The sequence below is a fragment of the Perognathus longimembris genome, chromosome 16 (genome assembly GCF_023159225.1).
Source record: "Perognathus longimembris pacificus isolate PPM17 chromosome 16, ASM2315922v1, whole genome shotgun sequence".
NCBI classification, from domain to species: Eukaryota; Metazoa; Chordata; class Mammalia; order Rodentia; family Heteromyidae; genus Perognathus; species Perognathus longimembris.
The window spans coordinates 28288712-28308339 of record NC_063176.1 but is presented as its reverse complement, the minus strand read 5'-3'; positions in this window follow the sequence as shown (position 1 = coordinate 28308339).

Here is a 19628-nt window from a genome sequence, read left to right as displayed (position 1 = left end):
TTTTACCGTAGAAACTTGCAAACGTTTACTTATTACAAGGGCCACTTCAAATCCACAATGAAATGTATTAAAAAAAATCCAGGGATAGAGGGAAGTAGAGAGAGAGAGAGAGACAGACAGGCAGAGAGAGAGACAGACAGAGAGACACACAGAGAGAGAGAATATGCAATTCTATCAGATTCTTTCACAAAAGACTCTTTCAAAACTGTCCTAAAGGAAAGTCTAGTACCCATAAAAAAGAATTTGTTGAAAGCAAATTTTGTGGAACTCACATTTCTAGAACTAGAAACAAAGCTAAAACCAAAATGGAAAAGACAGCACCTCTGTATTTCATGCCAACCCCGGAGCCTCTGATAGACATGGGCCACTGCCTGGGATCCTTTCCTACTTTGAGGGGTTACAAGGTGTCAAGGACACTGTTGACATCAATAGTAATAAAGACACAGATTGAGACCCCAGAGCCACAGGTGGTACTGGGTGACAAGAATGCAGCAGGATGTTGGGACTTGGGTGGGTGGGCAGGGGAGCCAGGAAGGGGGCTTAGGAACAGATGAGGGAACCTAGCACTGTCTGGGTTCTTCCTGGACAAAGGGAATGGATCTCTATTAAACTTCATCTTGATTTCATAGGGGTCTGAAAGGAGCCCCTGAGCCCCTTCAGGCAAAGGGTACAGGGAGAAATGGAGTGAAGGAGGCTGGCTCCTCAGGCTAGAAGTGGACTCTGTGAGATCCCAATTCTTCTTAACTACCTCTAGGGTTCTGTTTAGGGGCAAAAGAACCAATTCCTTCCTATGATTTTTAATGAACCAAGTAGGGTATAAATGCTAACGATTATTAAAGTAATTGCAAATTCCCAATTTATTGTATTGGGCTAAATCATTACTTCACTCTCTGTTTTGATCATTTATATAGCCTAAACCATGAGACAATCAGACATCAGATGGAGAAATTGAAGTTCACTTACCCATGATTAAACAGTTTAATAGGGTGTTTCATAGTTCCAGTGAAACCTAACTTAATTCAGCAGGGAAAATATGATTTTATTATTTAGTTTATTTGAGGTCAGGTTATTTTCAAATGGTAGAATATAATTAAATATATGAAATATGTACATGAACTTGAAAATTCAAAAGAGAGAAAAATCCCTTCCAAATCGATGACATCATCATAGCTTGCAGGAGGAGAAAGCTCAGAGCTGTGTTTCAAGGGGAAAAAATACTGTAAGTGAAACGCTTAATAGACTTAAAGGTTTGAATTCTGCATCTTTAGACTCTCATTCTAAGAAGCTCCAGAGAGTTATTTTTCTCTATACTGGGCATCTAATTGCATGCATTGTCTCTGTAGGGTTGTAGATGTGTAGATAGTTCATATACATTTCTGTGTGACCTGAACTTATCACCTTGTATTATTCCAACTAAAAGACAGTCCCGTGGGCTGGGATTATGTGTCCTGGCATATATTCTTTCACCCATGACAGAACTTATACCAAAATAGTTCTGACTTCTGACTGTATTAATTCTCCTAACACTTCTGTTGTACTGTCACTTGTATTTGAGCTAGACACTCTTACCCCTGGATCAGCTGAATCCTCCACTACAAAGCTGAATTTTCTGTAAATTTAAACATATAAATTACGATGGGCTGCTAGGCTGCTGTAACAAATTTCCCAGGAGAGAGGGTGCATCACTTGCTTTCTTTAATCTGAGATTCAAAGAATCAAGTCTTCTGGAATTCCTCCAGTATGGCGATGTGAGGGACTTTGAAGAACGAAGGCTGGTGGCGGGGATAGCTTTCAAGGTTCTGCAGCATAGGGAGACAACTGTAATTGACAACAGTTAACTGTGTTTCAAAGTTTCTACCCAGGCAGGGGGCTTGTGGCTCACGCATGTAATTCTAACTATTTAGGATTGCAGTTCGAAGCCAGCTCCCGAGAGGAAGATCCATGAGATGCTACTCTTCACTTTACCAGCAAAAGGCCAGAAGTGAACCTGTGGCTAAAATGCTGTAGTAAAGTGCCAGTCTTGAGGAGAGAAAAAGAGGTCAAAGCAGAGCTCCAGGCCCTGAGTTGAAACACACACACACACACACACACACACACACACACACACACACACACACACACACACACACACACACACCCCAAACAGCCAACAACAACCAGATAAAAATCCACAAGAAACAAAATAACTTTAGAGAGAGCTTTGAAAGTTCTCATTCCATAAGGAGATATATGTGCTAGTTTAACCTGATCTGATCACTGTATCCTGTGTATTATGTATTGTACAATCACACTGTACTCTGTAATTATGTATAATTACTTTTGCCAATTAAAATGTCTGCTACCAAAACAACCCATACCCCTGGTTATTTGTTGTGGGTCTTAGTTTGAGGTCTGCAGGCAGCCACAGCTTTGAAGTTAGCCATTGTTGATGATGTGTAGCCTCTAATTTCAATCTATGGAAGGGGAGAAAGTAAGAAGGCTGCTTCTTTTTTATCACTGATCACTTTGGTAACATCAAAGGGTTAAGGAGAGTGTGTTCTCCCGGCCTCTCACCTCCTTCTTTTGTGCTCCGGCTTCACTCTCCATAAAGCTTATCTTGGGAGCCAGGCACCATTTGCCATGTCAAGAAAGGTGTGTGTAATGCGGATTCTGATAGGTTTGTGTTTATAACACAAGTCCACCGAGATGTCATTGAGGCCGAATTGCTCTCTATCAGGAGGGGCATCCTGCCGGGGATTACCAAGGCTGACCTGCATTCACATCATCTTCTTAGCATCACTTGTTTCTCCCCCTAATACCTGTATCTTTGTGAGTTCTCCACTTTTATTTTTATTTTTTGTTACTGTCATGTATTTCCTAACATCAATCTATCTGTGCAACATAATGTTTTCTTTTCTCAGAAGGGTAGAAGTAAAAACAAAATGAAACGGAAAGCTCTCTTCAGATAACCTAGGAGGATTTTAAAACCTCTTTGTTATAAAAATCCTTTTATGTTTGAAATATTTATTGGGCCTCTTCCTGGTCACGATCGGAAGGGAAACCTGAATTGGTGCCCTCTAGGCTGCTGGAGCGGACAGAAGAGCTCGTGTTTACAAGTCAAGATGGTGCTTGATCTTGGAACGACAGGAAATGATTTTGCAAATCCAGATAAACGATTTTATCCTAGAAAGCATATGTGCCAAACACAGTTCAAAGTAAACACATGAGAATCCCTCTGTTGTGCCCCCTGGTAGGGTGTCAGGAGAAGCTAACAGGTTCAGACTGAGGACAGTTGGTAAAACAGTGGCCTCTGAGTGCCTTGTTTTGCCTATGTGTCCTTACAGGTGTACACGTTTAGGTTTCTATAATGAAACAGTGATCACAAAACAATGGAATTCGTTCAGTGTGATGCGTGGGTGAATGATTGAGTGACTGACTGAATGGATGAATTTGATAACACCCCTTGGCCCCACAGCTTCTTGAGTTTGCATCCTCATGCTAAAATTGTGAGTGGCTTGAGTGGATCACACTAATCTCTAGCTTTTTTCTTTTTTTGTGTGTGCTGGTAATGTGTCTTGAATTCACCACTTGGGCCACAGCTCCACTTACAGCTTTTTGGTGGCTAATTGGAGATGAGAGTGACTCATGGACTTTTCTGCTGGCTTTAAACCATAACCTCTGCTCTCAGCCTCCAGAATAGATAGGATTATAGATATGAGCCACTGGCGCCTGGACTGATCTCTACTTTTGATACTAATTTGATCGTTGCTTTCTTCGGATAGCATTGAGCTGGTGGCTTATTTCTTCATCTGAATTTATTACTAAAATGATTTAAAGTTTATATAAATGAATGTTGTGGGATACATTTATTTTTTTAAAGTTTACCTAGATGAATAATAGGAGAACTGAACTAGCTAAAACTTTTTTCTTTTGAAGAGATTTAGGAACAGGGTGCTGCCCCTACAGACTTTAAAATTTGTTATAAAACTTACAATAAAATAGCATGATATTCAGACATAGATCAATGGAACAGATCCAAGTGGACATGCTAACTTTATACTGCTAAACCTGACAGTTTTTGAAAATTGAAAACAGTGCTTAATAAACTGTTAGTACTTTTCCACTCAGGAAAAAAAAGCAGCAGCTTGAGATCAGTACTATTGTAATTTCCATTTGCAGATGACAACACTGGAACACAGGTTTAGTAACTGATCCAAAGTGAAACAAGTGATGAGTGCAATAAAACTGATCAGAATCTGATTTATACTACCCACAAAATTCATTTCCAGATGGACTAAAAAAATCTACATGGAAAAAAATAACATCTTTTAAACATCATTACACTATTAGGAGACAATCCAGAGAGACACTGACCTAATCTTGAAATTGATGAAACTTTCTGGAGGGAGTAGAGTAAGGAACAGTGAAAGAAGGGGTGAGATTGTGGGGATGAAGTGTATGGAAATGTGTGGAAATGTTACAATGAAAGCTCCCTTGTACCACTGATGTAGGCTAATAAGAATCAGAGTCATAGTAAAAGAAACATTTTTGCTTTTTAAAGCAAGACAGACATGAAAGAGAAGCACCTATCTGATAATGTGAAGATTCAAACCATGGCTGAGAGGTTATAACAAGTTAACACTCCAATAATTAACCAAGGGAAAGTTCATACATGATCCATTTAGTAGAAGGGTTTAACTTGGCATGGACAAAGAATTTTCTGAGAAAGAAGTCCTGAGGTTTGAACTCAGTCTTGTGCTTGCTTGGTATGCTTTCTACCAGCCTACCTAGATTTGGGGAGGGGAAAAACAATTACTAAAGCTCACTATTGTCCACTGAGGCCTGAGTTCTCTTTGAATTCTGTATCTGTCTTGGGTGAGAATAGACGGGATGGGTGGGATAACAGGACAATAGCGAGGAGAAGGAGGAAGAGGAGGAGGAGGAGGAGGAGGAGGGGGAGGGGGAGGGGGAGGGGGAGGGGGAGGGGGAGGGGAGGGGGAGGGGAGGGGAGGGGGAGGGGGAGGAGGAGGTGGAAGAGGAGGAGGAGGAGGAGGAGGAGGAGGAGGAGGAGGAAGAGGAGGAGGAGGAGGAAGAGGAGGAGGTTAGTGTAAAGAAACAAAAGTAATGAATATATAAATTTAATTATAAATGTGTTCATTGTAGAATTATTTTCCAAAAGGCTAGTGGTAACTCACATATCTATCTAGGACTATTTAAATAAATCATAGCATGTCTACAAATAAAATATCACATAGCTATTTTGTGTCATATGGAAATTTTGTGTTGTGCAGTGACCTTACACTAACATTTTGAGGAAGTTCCAAACTTCCATAATGGCTGTAATGCTAGAATTTTAGAATCAGATGGTATAGGATCTGTGGAACATGGCATTATTAGAGATGTTTAATTCAAGAATGTAAGTGACTTTTTGTCATTGTTGTTGCTGACCATGGGGCTTGAACTCAGGGCTTGCATACTATCCCTGAGCTCTTTTGCTCAGTGCTAGTGCCCTGCCCCTCTGTGTCACAGCACTACTTCTGGTCCTTTGGTGGTTAATTGGAGATAAGAGTCTCACAGACTTTCCTGCCCGGGCTGGCTTTGAACTGCAATTCCCAGATCTCAGCCTCCTGAGTAACTAGGATTACAGGTGTGAGCCACCAGCACCCAGCACCCGGCACAGGTCAGTGACTTTACAAAAGCTATTTAATGGGAGATAAGAATCTGGATTTTGATCTTTTAATTTAATATTGTTACCTTGATATTTTACTTATAGTTTTAACTTTGGTCTTAAACATTTTTCATTCTTTGCACATACATGCATGTATTAGTGTATATTAAAGTGATTATAAACATGTTATTTTTAGCATATGAATATTTAGGGATTTTTTTCTTTTTCCTCATTTTTGGTTTTATTTTTTTCCCTGTTTCTTGTATTACCTTCAATCTTTTCACAGGTGACTAAAAACAATGAGCATTTACTTACATTTTCTCTATGACAATATAATACACATACATGAAATTCTCTTGAAATCAATCAGTATGCCTTAATTTCATCATTTTATATGCCTTCATGATACTCAATGATGTAGCTTATTTACATTTAATTAAGCCTCTTGATGGGTATTCATTGTTTATGGTTTTTAATTTATTAGCAGATATTAGTTTATTAGCAGTACCTTTGGTACTCCGGTGTGGTCCAGGAGCTGGAAGTATTAATATTAGCTAGGAGCCTTTTCGATGTGCAACATCTCAAGCTCCATTGCTAGTGAATTAGAATCTGCCTATGAACAAGATCCCTGGGAGATTCCCACTGCCATCGAAAAGTGAGTCCTGACCTCATCCACAGGGCATTCATTTCAGCATCACTGTTTACATAGTAAGAATCCCAGGAGTGAAGTCCCATACTTTTCTTCTGATAGATCCATTAGCTGATCACTTCCCCTACAGACGGAAGCGTTCTGGATTTCCATCACGGATGTAGAATACCTTTCTCTTCCCATTCATATTTCCATTGGCATGAATGTAGATATTGAAATACTAAGGAAAGTTGCCATAGATTGAGCAATAGGTTTTATTTCATTTTTTCTTCATGTAGCTAGGCAAATTGTTCATAAGTTAGTGTCACTTCAAGAATCACAATGTCAAGTTTTTTATTTTATTTTATAGGCAAATGATTGAAAGACCACAAAAGAAGAAATAGAGAATGAGAATGTCAGTACTGTAGTAGAAAGTCTTCTCTTCTCCCGCCTTCCCTGGCACCGACAGGAGGATGTGAATACCCAGGACAGCGATTACCTTATCAGCTGGGCCTTGTGTGCCTACTTCACACTCATTCAGTGTCAACAGTTTCAGATAAGTGTTTGCAGCATAAATACAGTAGAGCTTTGCAAAAAGCTACTCAGTCTCAAAATGAACCAGGGAATTGTAAATTAAAATAATACCATATTTTGCTGCTATAGTCAGAAGGTTTTAAAATCTTAACACTATTCAATGTAGGTAAAAAGTGCAGACAACTGTTTGATTGCCAATGGGACTGCTAATGTATTGACAATGTTCTTCTAAGGAGTAATATGACAGCATGACACATGTTAGTATACATACTTTAGGACTTATCAAGATAGAAATCTGCCTTACAGAAACAGTTACACATGACAGAAAAGAAATTTTAAAGATCTTAAAAACTTGAATCTATTTACATGTCTATCAATAGAAGTAGGAATTTGTTTTAGAATAGACAATGTGTCTACATGTTATACAAAGCTCTACATGGCATATTTTTAAGTTAAAAAACACATCTCCAAAAATATATTCTGTACAACCTACTTTTGCAAACAGTGACCATAAAAGGTATATACGAGGTGTGTGTATCTATTCATGGACATCTGTATAGCAGAATATACACTAAACTATTAGCAAACTACCTTTGGGTATTTGGGTGAAAATTGGGGGAAGGGGGCTGCTGATTGTAGTGGTGATGAAGGGGTAACAAAGAAGCCATTTCTTAAACAGTAATGTAATAATTGTTCACGTTTGTGGAGCATTTACTGTGTGACTAGCACCATGCTAGAACCTTCACATGCATCATCTTACTTCATCTTGACAATCATGTTAGGAGGTAAACAAGAATGAATTTTACCATTAAGTTAATGTAGTCACAAATGAGTGAAGTAAGTCATTTGAGAGGATAACAGTCAGAAATTTAGAGTACTGTAACTTGAATTAAAGTAGCCTGACTCTAGAGGTCACGTTCAAAAGTTCAATTTTGTCTGTCATGTATCTGTCCATCCATTTACCTGTTAACCCACTGACCCACCTATCATTCATGTATTTGTATATCTATCTATCTATCTATCTATCTATCTATCTATCTATCTATCTGTGTACGTTCTATCAAATTAACCATCCATTGATCTACTGATGTTCTTCCACATTAACATACTTGGGCTGCCATGGAGACAATTAGTTTTACATGTATGTCACTGAGGTACAGTATACTTTTGGAAAATACACTGTTTTTTGGAAAGAAGTACAAAAGATAGGCAACCTAATCAGCACTGGTTCTTTGCCAATACAAAGGGGTTGCCCCTTCTAGGATGCTTGTGGAGGTGATATCTAGGTTGTAGATCTCCAGATGGAATAGAAAATGCAACCAAGTAGAGCCACATGGTGGGCTTGTCCCCATTGATGTACAGTATTTCACAAGGAGAGGACCTTAGTAGACTTTTCTATTATTTTGTTAATGTAGAAATAGGATCTAGAGTGAGTTAGTGGCAGAATTGGCATTAAAGTTAGGTTTCTCTGAGTCTTTGTTCCGCACTCTTTCCAATATGTCATGATTGTGGACTGTGTCACTTTATGACACATATTTGCTCCTTATTGGATATAATCAGACATGGACATACAATATTGACCTATGCCTGACTCTGGACACCCCTAAATTTATGTAAAATGGTTATATCATTGAGTTTCAGGAAGGCATATAAAATAATGAAATTAAGGCATACTGACTGATTTCAAGAGAATTTCATGTATGCCTATCATTATATTACCATAGAGAAAATGTAAGTAAATTCTCATTGCTCTTAGTCACCTTAAAGGTCCTCCCCTTACCCTCTCCTTAATAAATATCAGAAAGAAAAATTGTGGGAGTCCAATTTACTTTCTGAGAGTTGGGTTGACCATGGAAAGAAGTTAGCTGGGTTTTACAGAGGTTCCCTCTCATTCTCTAGTTCAAAGTCTCCTTTGCAGTTAAATAAGAAAAACAGTTTGGTGTCATCTCATGAAGACTGAACAAGTGAATCATTTGGAGACATGGACAGCTGGTTTGGCTGCAGTGATGGGTTTAGACTGGAACCACGGGCAGAATGCTTTATGTCAGCTGAGCTAATGGACAGGTGACTGCCTTTGCACAGAAGAAAGGTCAGGGGTCAGGAAACATGTGGACCCTGAGAAAGGGCACAGAAAGTACTGAGTTGAGGCTACTTTTCCTGATTTTATTCAAGCCAAGCGGAAGACAAAGGGCTGCATCAACAAACTTGCCTTGAACTGGTGAATCAGCAAAATGGCCAGGACCTCACCAACTCCAGATCTTAAACAGAAAGTTTCTGGCCACTAGCCTCCCTGCTCTGAGCTCTTTAGGGCAAGAAGAAGAAAGGCCACCTGGAGATCTAGAATTCTTCCATCTTGGTCAAGGCTGGCATCTGTCACAGAATATCATCAGCAAATACAGCGTGGTAGCATCGTCCTTCCCACTTCTCAGACCTTAAGCTTCTCACAATTTCTGTTCAATTCCAAGATCCTGTTTCAATTTTCAAATGTAACATGCTGAGGATTCTGGGATATTCTCTTTATTCCCACCCAGAAGTGAAAGTGTTCATACCTCTGAGGAAATTGTCCTTTTCTATGAGGCAATGATTCGTAAGGTTAAATAAAAATCTGTTCATAATGACCATTTTTCATATGTAATGATTGCTGTCTATGGATCTTTTATGAATAGACTAGTTCACTTTGAGGTTCTGGGATATTTTGGTAAAACAGAGAATCTGAAAAGCAATATGCAAATATTATACACATGTATACATATATGTTAGACGATTATGAAAACACTGTAAATGTAATCTATACCTGAAAACTCTGCTAACAGAAATAATAAAATAAGCAGCAATAGTCAACTGCTAATCCTGTAAAACTCTGTATTGTTAATTGTTTTTTATATTGGCTTTTAGAATTGGTTTGTGTATAAGGTCTATGTGTGGAATCCATTGTTCTTTTTGTTTTATCTAAATGGGATCATGCAATGGCTGTGTCCTTGAGCTTCTTTGTTCAAGGGTACCACTTTACCATGTGAGTCATAGCTCTACTTCATAAACTTTCCTCTCCAGGCAGGCTTTGAACTGTGACCCTCAGATTTCAGTCTCCTGAGTTGTTAGGATTGCAGGCTGCCTGGCCACTTACATTCTTTTTAAAAATCTCATGAACATTAAGGATTCTTGTTACTCCAGTTCTTCTACAGAACATCCTTGGCACTTATTCTTGTCTTGTAAACCCATTGTTTAGTCCTGCATACTTTCTAATGTTCTGATTCTGATTTTCCTCTCTGCTTATTTTGTGATACCTCTGACACAATATGCAATGCTTTGGATGCCTTAGGGAATAACTAATTACTTTATGAATTTATTTCTCTAGATTCTACAGCCTTACTCTATTTTCCATTTAACTCCAGTACATGAGTAAGGGGAATTTCTTTACTTAGTTTTTCCTCAGGTTGATCAGAGCTTGGCATTCCAAATGAATTTCCCAAGCTGTGTTTCCAGAGTCTGAGTGGTCCAGAACATGGCATTCAATGGGCGGTGGCCATGAACTTTTGTTTTGTTTCTTTTCACAGGTCAGGTGGTTTTAGCTGGCACATGAGCAGAAACAGATGTCGAGAAGGGCGAGGAGTTGCACAGTGCCAGTGTTTTGGTTCTGGGAAAAGGAAACACTTCACAGAGAATAGGTGCCACCTGTAGGGAGTTTGCAGTTTGCCAAGCAAAACCAGTCTGGCCAAAGATAGCTGAAACCTCAGGGTATAAGGTAATATTTGTTTACACATGACATCAAATGGGGGTGTGTGTCTGAGTACGTGTCTGACTACGTGTGTGCCTTGTGCATATTTCACACGAAGCTGGCCCTTTGACCTACTCATGAATCCAAATGCGGAAAGAAAGTTTTTAATTTAACATCTGACCTGTGGCGAACAGAACTATTAAATAAGTTTTTAATGGATATCGTCCAAACAGCTATCCTATAGAGATTTGCTCAGCTATCTAGAAGGATTGGGGGCTTTGAAGAATTATGCAACATTACACACAAGTCTTAAAACACTGCTTACTTCTTCCTCATAGCAGAACATGGTTATATTTGAGGAATTACTTATACTAAGTTTATTAAATGGAATTTATTGTGAAAGTCATCTCCCAAGGGATGAATTACTGAACTTGTGCTTTAAATTTTCTTATATTTAAATTGAGTATAATGACTGAACATATATCATAGAGTTATTGATAAGACTAAATGGTCTAAAACAGTCATACTACATACTATACAAGAAGTTCTTTATTGCTATTATTATATTGCTGCTGTGACCACCCATACTTTTAAAACTTAAAAAAGGCAGAACCATTTATAACGGCCCAAAAACACCTATAAAGAATTTGGGGATAAATATATTAAAATCTGGTTAATACTTGGTTGTTCAAAACTATAGTATGCTAATGAGAGAAAGTAGTCAACTTTAAGATGTTCCCAATGGCCTCTGTCCTGGTACTAATGTGCTCCACACTCAATATGCCTATCTTGTGAAAGAATAGGACATCGGGTATGATTTCGGACTCCAGATTATCAAAAGACATTGCAGTTTTCAACTTGCTCTCTTGAATCACTTGGTTTCAGGAAGTCATCATGTCATGAGAGTAACTCTTGGGAGTGACCATACCCCTCAGGGGACATGAAAAATATCCTTCTGTCACTAGCCATGTGAGTCACACTAGAAATGGATATAGCCCGTATGAGGGACGAGGTGACAAACAGTACAAGTAATGTATCCAATGCCTAACGTATGAAACTGCAACCTCTCTGTACATCAGTTTGTTAACAAAAATTTGAGAAAAAAAAAAGAAATGGGTATAGCCCTAGTCACATGACTTCATGTCTGAATACCATTTTGCCTACATTGTGTGCCTCCAAAGCAGAGCCATCCAGATACACTCTTTCCACACTACTGTCCCACAGGAAGGCTAGGATAATACATTCTTATTGGTTTTACATGTTTTTACTATTTAAAACTATGAACACACATATGGACATTTTTAGTTTTTTAAACACACAGGTGTATAAAGAATTTCAAGCATGGGTATAGTCTGTACTTCTTATTCTAAACCACGAAGAAAGAATCTTGAAAGTAGGTATAAGAGCTCTCTGAATATATTACTCTCATTTATTGGAATTTGGCTTTGACTTTAGGAGATGTGAAAGATACCAAATAATATGTTGAATTCACCAGTGTGTTTAGATCAGAAAAACTGATTTAGGTCATTTATTATAATTTAAGAACAAACTAAAAAGAACAGAAAAGTTAGGAAAGATTTGATAAGGTCAGGTGCTGGTGGCTCATGCCTATAATCCTAGCTATTCAGGAGGCTGAGATCTGAGGATCGTAGTTTGAAGCCAACCCTGACAAAAAAGTCCATGAAACTCTTATCTCCAGAAATAGCCAGAAGTGGTGCTGTGGCTCAAGTCATAGAAGGCTAACCTTGAGCAAAAGCTGCTCAGGGACAGGGCCTAAGCACTGAGTTCAAGCCTCAGGATCAGAAAAAAAATTGACAAGTTGGAGCAGTATTGTGAATAGGAAAGAATGTGCTTAGAGTTGAGCAAAGAAGCCTAAGCCATGGAAAGATATTGGCTGGATTGGTAGATGGGCACAATTTTTGAGCATCAAATGAAGACAGAATTCCAAGGAACAGGTAGACAATAGGATAGATGCCAAGAATATGATGGACAGGGTAGAGGCTGAGAAAAAGCTGTTGTACTTGAAGAGAGGGAGTGGGAGATGATCTTTTCTCTTTCAATAACATTTCTGAAGGCAAGTTAAAAAGTACCAGACCACAAAGTAGCTTTAGGGAGAAGCAAGGTCAAGTTTCATCTAGATAAAGAAATATAGGGGGCTAGGAATATGGCCTAGTGGTAGAGTGCTTGCCTCGTATACATGAGGTCGTGGGTTCGATTCCTCAGCACCACATATATAGGAAAAGCCAGAAGGGGCGCTGTGGCACAAATGGTAGAGTGCTAGCCTTGAGCAAAAAGAGGCCAGGAACAGTGCTCAGACTCTGAGTTCAAGCCCCAGGACTGACAAAAAAAAAAAAGAAAAGAAAAAAGAAATATAGGAGGTGGTGTTTTCCATTCCAGAGACCATATTATGTCTAGTATTTTTGGTGTAGTGCTTTATTACTAGAATTCCTTTTTCCCACATCTGGAACTTCTATTTATAATACATGGTCAGTGCATGAAATGAATTCTTTACAGCCATTCCTCTGCCTAGAACCAGCCTGATTGATTTTCTGGATAATTATCAATTAGATCTAAGATTGTACTTTTCTCTTCATTTAAATAATTCTCTGTGAGGCAGTCCTTGGTGAATGCTTTGGTTATGTGCACCAAGGCAGTAATATATTAGAAATGAACGTTCAGAAACGCTGCTCAAAGGGAATTTTTATTTGTGCCTCAAGGGATTCTTTACTAATGTTTTGGAAACTCAGGAAACTAAAATTATATGCAAGGGGCATAAAACTTTTCTGCTGTCACTGAGTAGCTCTCAGTGTTGATGAAGGAACATTACCAGGAAATGTTATCATTATTCTGTAAAAATGTCAACATTGCTGCATGCTAGCATCACTAACCAAGAAGTATATAGATCCTTCCAGTAAGAGACTGGAGACTTATAACCCCTAGGAAACAAAAGCTTTTGTTGGTACTATTCCGTTTCTTTGGGAAAACTTGGTGAAGTAGTTACAGTCTACAAGTGAGACTTGAAACTCAAACCACAGATATCTTATGTAGCACAGATAAATTTTGTGAATGCTTCATTTCTTTTCCTTGTTCAAAATTGAAAAAACATTTAATTTCCACTCATGAATCATGAGTAAAGCAACTCTGTGTTTCTGCTGACATAATATGGCACTATATGCTTCAAAAAGTTGTTCCCTGTAAGAATACTTAAGGGTACCCAATAGTCATGTGATTCTGAGGGGGAGAGGCAGGAGAGGAGAAACAGATGAATAGAAATGGAAATGACAGAACTATAATTCTGGTGTCATTAATGAATTGAGAGGTGTTAGGTACTAAGAATACAAAATGGACTTGGTGTAAATTTTATTTTGGAGAGAGAAATAGTTACTTAAACCTCAGACAATTATATTGTCACAAATCATGGATGTGTTATCTGTATCTAGGAAAGAGAAAGTAATCCTCTTTCTCTGAATAACAAAATAGTCCATGCGAATTTTTCTAGGACAGAGTATATACTGAGTATAACTCTGGATACATTTACTATATGCAAGACTAATATTTAAATGCAAATGTGAGAATGAATAAATAAAGAGCAGTTTACGAAGCACATTATCTTCAGAATAGCTCTGGCCAATTAGATCTTATGAAATACTCACTGCCATCATTTCTGTAAGCACTTTTATTTTTCCTCAACAACTATCCTTTTAAACGTAACTAACTACTTGTTTAGGTGAAATTTTGTCTCTTCTTGTTTCTTTTGAAAGAGCCCCAACTGAGAAGACAACAACTGGATGAATAACAAAACCTCACTTGGCATGGATATTTGAGCTGGGTATTGTTAGGAGGACAAAAGATAAAAACATGGTGACAAGAAAGAAATGTACAAAACGTGTAAGAGATTACATCTACACATATTATAAAATAATATTACACTATGATATGTATTATAATATGTTATATATACGCAATTGCGTTTCTCTTTTTGGAGAAATCAGTGTTTGGAAGGTTAAGTAGAAGAGAAGGATTCAATGCGGCTGGGATTTCCTGGGGTGGGGTAAAAGATGCTTAATTACTTGTCTTTCCTTCATTCTTTTTTTTTTTTTTTTTTTTGGCCAGTTCTGGGGCTTGGACTCAGGGCCTGAGCACTGTCCCTGGCTTCTTTTTGCTCAAGGCTAGCACTCTGCCACTTGAGCCACAGCGCCACTTCTGGTCGTTTTCTAGGTATGTGGTGCTGGAGAATCGAACCCAGGGCTTCATGTATATGAGGCGAGCTCTCTTGCCACTAGGCCATATTCCCAGCCCCTTTCCTTCTTCTTGATCAGCCTCTCAGAGTGCTCTCCTTAGTCACTCTTGGCTTTTCATGTATGTAGGAAAACAGAATTGGTCATCCTGAAGAGATAGAAGAAAACAATGGCATAAATTTACTCAGTATTGTGTCTTGAATGACAAGTCGTCAACAAAACATTGCACGTACCCGAGGAGTCTATCTTGGGTGCATAATTATCATGACCTTTCTCTACCTAATACTTGAAATGATCACTTATAGTTGTGAGATAACAGAAAGTCACTTAAATCTTCTAAACCTTGCCCCTCCATTACATGGAAATAATTGCAGAATTATCTCTATTATTATGTGTATTAAATAAAATAATCCAAGGATAATATTTTACACATAAGAATCTCTTAAATCTTCTTCTCCTCCCCCTCCTCCTCCCCCTTCTCCTCCTCTTCCTCCTCCTCCTCTCTTCCTCCTCCTCCTCCTCTTCCTCCTCCTCCTCCTCCTTCTTCTCCTCCTCCCCCTCCCCCTCCTCTTCCCCTTCCTCCTCCTGGTCCTCCTCCTCTTCTTTGTGCATCTTCCTCTTCCTCCACTTCCTCCTCCTCCTCTTCTTTTAAATTCTAGAGGGTCTTGACTTCATCGCATGTGCTGAATAATGGCCAAAAGGTTGCATTAATTGCAAACAGATTTAACTCTGGTTCACAAGGCTTTTGGGAAGGCAAAAGAACATATTCTTACATTAGGAATTGATTGTTTCTTCTCTTTGTTCTAAGGATTACTAGTAGTGCTCACTGTGAGAATGAGATGAAGAATAAAGGGACCTTCAGAACAGTCTGTACTGCAATGATAGGTGCAACAAATGTTGCTACTTCTATCATTTTCTGGCATCTCTCTGGTGCTGTGTGGACTTTCAGCTAATCACTCAACTTTTGCATCTTTTATATACCTTTAACTTATCCTTATGTGAGAAGTTCCAAGAACTATGCCAGAGGGTTTGGAGGAAGGATCATGGACACACATATTTATAATAACTGGTACTTTTCCTTTACAAGTAACAAGTGACCAAGAGCTGTGTAACCTGCTTTACAAAGAGAGTGGGAAATCTTTTTGTATCTATTAGAATGAGTGACATCATGAATGAAATTGAGCATTGATGGAAGCATCTAAGGCAGGCCCGACTTTGAGGTGACTTAGCTTTCTTGATCATAATAATATACTTTAAGTTAAAAATGTAAGTCACACAGGGGGTAAAATATAAAGAAGGGCAGATGATGATCAATAAAAGGTATGTTTGTTTTCTTCCCCAGCACAAGAGTAATGAGTAGGGATGGGCTATGAAATGGAGCTCACATCTGGTAAGGTAGTCATAGACTCTGGTAAGGTACAATACGAACAAGCATGGGAAACAAATTAGATGCAGTAAATATGAGGAAGTGTCATGCAAATATGTAATAATAACCGGCAATGGAACATGTAGCTGCCACTAGAACAGAAAGTTGATCTTGGTTTATATTCTTTATTTGTAAAAGTGATACTTTCTTGTTTTCAAAAAATATTGTAGACATATGTACAGTGAAAGGTGCAAGTCCCTATCCATCTGCCTCTGTACCTCAACCATTTATGAGAGGGAGGCGTTTGTTTGCAGTGTGTTCTTTGAGATCCTCAGTGCAAAACTTTCTGTTGTGCATATGGAAAATCATGTATCTATCCCTTCTATATTTGCATGCATATTTCTATACCTATCTACAAAAAGAGATAGAGAATAATTTTGAACAGTTGATATCCTCGATGTTGGAAACATTGGGGGTGGACAGTGGGTATCAGCCAGCTAATTAAAAGTCTTGAAAATACCTTTTGAGACAGAGAGTAAACATGACTGAGAAAAAGCTTTATCACTATCATCACTGTTTGTGTAAAGGGTTTTACAGTTTATAGAACACTTTCATGAGATTATCTCACTTGAGTACCATAATAAGTCTTGCAGTAGGTTTGGAAAGAATTGTTACTCTCATTTACAAATGAAGAAGCTGGTTGCTGAAATGAAAAGATGATGTTTAAGGCTACTTCAAATTTTTGTTCTCGGTGTACCATTATACGGAATATAGGGAGGTCACTGGCTTTCGACTGGATGGAGCATCACACTGATTATACTTGCTGAAACTGATTTTTTTTTAAACCATGGAAATCTTCAAACATGTAAAAATAAAAATAAGAATGAAATGAGCCTTTTTGTATCCTCATCCACCCAACTCCCACAATCATTCATTAACCTTTTGCCAAGCTTAATGTTTACTTATTAAGACATGAAGTCCATATTTGGGAGAAAAGGGACTAGCAGGAAAGGAAGAGGGGAACAAGAGCATGTATTGGTTTTAAGTATGGTCATGTACATTATATATATATACATATATATAAATGTCATCTTGTATAATTATTTTGTGCAAATGCATACATATATACACATGCACATATATATTTCAAAACACTGGTTAGTGATGGAACCAACTTTGGGAATCAGAGTGTAATAGAGGTGGTGTGTCTTGGATATAAACAATGTCCATCCTGTGTTCAGAAACCCAAAGAACTAGCTGAGGCTCCTGAGAACTCTGATTCAATTTGCTCTAGGCTATGCTGTTTGGGATGGCAATTCATTTCAGCTCACATTTCCCTTGTCACCATTGTCACCCCAGTGTAGAGTACAATGCCCAGTATGTAGTAGGTCTTTATAAATGGGGCAGAATGAATGCATCTTATCAGTAATGTATATCTGGAAGCAGGCAGAAACCCCATGCTTTGTAATGTAGGTAACATCACACTGTTGTTTTTTTGTTTTGTTTTTAGCATGCATTTGGAGTTTTGTGTGTCTTGGGTCTTGTGAGGGCTGATGGTTGAGTTCATTTTATGTGGAGAAACTCATTTAAATTTTGAATAACATCTATGAAAAAGATACTGATATAATCTTTTGCATGCTACATAGAAAAACAACCAGCAAGTTGGTCATGATCACGTAGATAACGATTGACAGATCTGGGAATCAAATGCAGGCAGTGTGTTCCCAGAATCTGTGTGTAGCCACTGCTCTGTGAGTTCTGAAGACATGTCTGAATTCCACCTAGGGAGACTGAACACACTTGGACACTTTGCTAGGGGATGCTCAGCTTCCGCCACTCGATCACTCACCAGATCACTCTTTTTGCAACATCTCCCAAATAACGGCAGGCCAATTGCAAATGAAACTTTTTTCTTTCTTTTGAACAGACCTTGCCATTTTTCCCAAACACAAGGCATTTCTCTAAGTGCTGTGTGGGAGGGGATGTGGTAGGCTGATTTCACCAGAATTTGCTGCCAAATTCTGGTCCTGTGGTTATCAAAGACATATCATTCCCTCTGAGACTTCTAAAGGGACTATCAGCCAGGCTAGCAGGCTCTGATCTGCATTTTGGAGGGACACTATCTTCTTAAGGAAGACCTGGGAGAGGAAGTGTCATGAATTGTAAATAACATTGTGAGAGAAGACTTGTCTGGAGATGGAGGGGCCTCTCCTTTCCCAAACCAGGACCACTCTCCCTCCCCAGATACAACACTTTCAGAACCAATCTGGGTTAACATGCTATATTTACAAGCAGGAACAAGCTTAGGTTTCTTGCCCTCCCTGAAATAAGAATGTCCTAGATAAATACCTGTGTACCTACAGGGTTGGAATATTATTTAAAAGAATTTTTAAAAGAATGCGGTGAGCTGGTGCCAGGGGGGTTATGCCTGTAAACTTAGTTCCTCAGAAGGAACTGAGGCTCACCATGGGAATACAGCCTGGCAGGAAAAAGTCCATAGATGTTTACATTCAATTAACCACCAAAAGCCCGATGTGGAGCTGTGGCTCAAGTGGTAGAGTGCTAACTTTGTGTGAAAAAGCTCAAGGATAGCACCTAGGCTCAAGGACTAGGTGCTATCCTTGAGCTCAAGCTCTAGTACTCTTTCTCTTACACACACATACACAGAGAGAGAGAGAGAGAGAGAAAGACAGAGAGAGAGTGCGCTTAAAGTGCTGAAAAGAAATGATGTCCAATGTATACTTTAAAATGAAAGAAATAGGCTCTAAAACAGCATTTATACCATGTTTCCATTTGTGGGAAGAGGAAGAAAATGTACCCAAACCTTATACATTCATAGAATTTGCTTAGAAAGAAGTAAACAGAAATGCTTGCTTTGAAAATAAATAAATATCATTTTGAAAAACTTTTTATTATCTTTAAATAGTTGTACAAAGGAGATGCCATTTAACAAAGCAGTTTATGAATGTGATCAGTGTCCCCCCTTCAACATTCTCATACCCCTTCAACCTACCCCATTCCCTCCTCTTTCTCACTTTAATGGTATATACAATGAATACTTGACTGCATTCTCCTCCTCTTCTCCCTTCATTCCTCTTCCCCTCTCCTTTTAGCCCCACCCCTCCTCTTGCAGGTACCCATTTCCTAGTGCTGATTTTGTTGGGCTTTAACCTAGTCTTTACAAAAAAAAAATTATACCATTTGAGCTCTCCAAAGGGTCTATTATTATACTTCAGTTAATTCATCTGTAACTATTTGCATACCACCCAGTGTGTTTACTTTTAGATTTATAGGAACATTCTATCTACCACAAATGAGGGATTTTTTTTTTTAAAGCCTGGCACTAGGGATGTGGTTTACAACTGTAATCCTAGCTACTCAGGAGGCTGAGATCTGAAGGTTGTGGTTTGAAGCCAGCCCAGGCAGGAAAGTCCATACGACTCTTATTTCCAATTAACCACCCAAAAGCCAGAAGTGGAGCTGTGGCTCAAGAAGTAGAA